Below are 3,436 nucleotides of genomic sequence, written 5' to 3' on the forward strand. Positions count from 1 at the left end.
ATAAATAGATAAACATATTTTTCCTTTTCCAAAAAAGAATGTCTCGGGACAGCAGGTGGCATAGAGATTAAGGAGACTGGATCTCCATGGCTGACAGCTTGAAGTCCCAGACATGGCAGCTTGAAAACTAAATGCAAGAGGAGAATGGAGGACAAGTGATTGTAATGTGGCTATCCCCTCTAGGTGTGGAGTGGTAGTGATCACTCACTTTCTGTCTCTGTCTTTTTGTCTCTCTCCAGTGAGCACAAGTGCCCCATAGCAAAAATAATGGAAGAGAAAGAATGTCTCAGCAGAGGGAAGGAGAAAAAATAACTTCCTTTAAAATTAAATAAAAAATTATGACATATAACATTTTTTAAGACAGATTTTTGCTATAGGATGTGTGCACTTGCCAAAAGACAGAGAGACTGAAAACAAGAAATCACCTCCAGGGTGGGGGTTGTCTATGCTGTAATCCCTTCTCATCCAGGATTTTGGGCACACGTTCACATGTGCCTGGTGTGTTTCAAGCTGTCGGGTTCAGGACTTGAACTGTGGTCAGCCATGTGGGAGTACAACAATGTAACCATTATGCCATCTGCTAGTCCCAACAAATAATTTCTTAATGTTCTGATTAACAAGGTTATTATATAATTGATGAAGGCACAAAAATTCTGAAACAAAAGAACTGGAAATGTGCCTGATTTATGATTTTAAGAAGAAACTAGCTAGCATGTTTATGAGGGGTTTCATTCTGTAAAGGATAAGAACTGTAGCAGAGAAGTTGGCCTAGTCACAGACTCACCCAGCAAGTGTTTACTGAAGGTTTAATACTCCTGGCAGCAATGTAGTATGTGCTATGGATGGGAGGATCAAAGGGGCAAAACTTGCTTTTTGGGAAAGTGTTGAAATTCTACTTGAAGAGTTGTAATCATCCAAGGTCAGTTTTAAGTATGATTTTCTAATGTACCTGTTCAAGGTACTAGTGCCTTGTATGTGTCTATAGTATTATTATTTTTTAAATTAATTAATTTATTTTTGTATATACAGTCAATCACATTGTTTAGCTTACAATGTGAACATTTCAATATGTGAACTTTCTCCCCAGTCCCATTGATCAAAATATCTTCAACCAATAGCACCACACCTCCCCATCCCATCAATGCTCTTCCTCTGTATTCCTTCTCCAAATGTCCTTTGTCTCCTGAGCTACAAGATCATCTTCCTTTTCCATATGGACAATAGGCTCATCCTCTTTTGCTGTAACATATAGATAATCCATATATTAACTGTGTCTTTACTTAACAAGACAAGATTTCTATCTAGGCCTTTGTAACTGACAGTGCTGCCACCCTGGCCTGGGACTGAAGTTATCAAGCTGACCTGGGACTGAAGTTATCAAGCTTCCTGAAAGCCCCCTATTCGAAAGACCCTTCCCAGTAATCAAGATCTAAGAAGAAAATACAACAGACAAATGGACTTCCTCATCCTGAGAACTGTGATTGATTTTACCTGATCTGACAAGACAAAGAGCATGTTTTATAATTATTGCTTCCATGCTTTGTATACCCTGTTCCTTAGAGTAAAAATTTTACTTCCCCTCACCCCCCTTACTTCCTAAACATCCCTCAATAAATACGTATGTTTTAATAGCCATGGGGCTGCAGTCTGGAGGTGGCTCTGGCTGTGGTCGGCTGAGAATATGCTAAGGAGCAATGAGGTCTCAGTCTAATTTTTGTCCCTGATCACCCATGTCACCTTCCTGTGTATGAGTCTCAACTAACTCACCCCCGCTGAGGTTGACCTGGCAGATTTAAAAGAGTGAAAAATATAAAACTAAATGTGGCTCTGGCTGTGGTCGGCTGAGAATATGCTAAGGAGCAATGAGGTCTCAGTCTAATTTTTGTCCCTGATCACCCATGTCACCTTCCTGTGTATGAGTCTCAACTAACTCACCCCCGCTGAGGTTGACCTGGCAGATTTAAAAGAGTGAAAAATATAAAACTAAATACTTATTCATAGATTAGCTAAGTAAAGTTAAAATATTCATAAAATAGAAGGGCACACCACCTCTAAAAAATAAAGATCAAAATAAAATTGTTTACAAACCCATGTGGATGTCTCTGGGTAACAAAATTTGAGATGATTATAAATTTATTTATTTTTCATCTGTTTCTGAAAATTTCAAATTAATCAATGATTTAATCACTGTAAAACGTTTTGTGGGTTGCCTCATGGCCTTTGGTTAAGGGAACGAGATCTCACATAGTTGACTGCTATTCAAATTCCAGAGGCTTGATAAACACTCCAAGAGCACATGCAAGAGTGCCCCAAACCCAGCAGGGTAGATAAATGAAGAAGGGATTGTGGCATGACCATTCCTCACTGAGGAGTGCTTTCTTCCTCTATCTCTCTGTCTCTCTTTGTCAAAGCACGTATACCCTCTGGCAATTACATAAAAAGTAAACCAGTTGTGAGGATGAGAAACAATTTAAGTAAGGTGACTGGTATAATGCCTTTGATATTGTAGGCTCCCAGATAGCAAAAGCTCTTATTATTTTCTCATCAATTAAGTAGACTTAGGAGGGCACACAGATGAAGGTCTCAAGAGAACATTAGTAAAAGGATTTATGCCTCCAATATTACTGCTTCTACTAATCATTTTTTGTTAATTATTTTTAATTTTTTTTTATATTTCTTAATACATTCAATCACATTATTTAGCTTACAAGGTGATCATTTCAATATGTGGACATTTCTCCTCGGTCCAGTTGATCAAAATATAACAATACTACCTCCCTGTCTCAACAATGCTGTCTCTGTATCCCTCCTACAAATGTTTTTTCCCCAGGCCCCACTCCTCCACACACACCACATCTGGCATTCACACCAATCTCTTGTGTTTGTACATCCTTTAGCCAGTCAGTTTCAGTTATAGAGTGCGGACACTCGGTATATATTAAGTGGGGACATACAGTGTCTCTCCTTCATAGTCTGGCTTGCTTCACTCAGCAGTAAATCTTCCATATTATTCCACTTTCTGTCAAAAGACAGGGTTTTTTATGGCTGAATAGTATTCCATAGAATATATGTGCCACAGTTTTTCAATCAATTCATCCCTACGGGGGCATTTGGGTTGGTTCCATGTCTTAGCAATCGTGAAAAGTGCTGCAATAAATGTCGATGTGCCAGCACTTTTCTGATGAAGAATTCTTCTGTCCTTTGGGTAGATGCTAAGGAATGGGATTGCTGGATCATATGGTAGTTCTATTTGTAGACTTTTGAGGAATCTCCAAATTGTTCTCCACCATGGTTGGAGTAATTTACATTCCCACCAGCAATGTAAGAGAGTTCCCCTTTCACCACATCCCCACCAACACTTATCATTTTTTGTTTTTTTAATCTTAGCCATTCTGACTGGGGTTAGATGATATCTCATTGTTGGTTTTGTTTTTTT

At 38.7% G+C, this 3,436-nt stretch overlaps 1 protein-coding gene across 1 annotated transcript in view; it reads left to right on the top strand.

Annotated features, from left to right (window-relative positions):
• Positions 1–3,436, top strand: part of LOC102491629 (zinc finger protein OZF-like) — a 42,051-nt gene that overhangs the window by 756 nt on the left and 37,859 nt on the right. The gene's annotated exons all lie outside the window — the stretch shown is intronic.

Source organism: Tupaia chinensis, unplaced genomic scaffold, assembly GCF_000334495.1.
Source record: "Tupaia chinensis unplaced genomic scaffold, TupChi_1.0 Scaffold148904_1, whole genome shotgun sequence".
Lineage (NCBI taxonomy): Eukaryota > Metazoa > Chordata > Mammalia > Scandentia > Tupaiidae > Tupaia > Tupaia belangeri.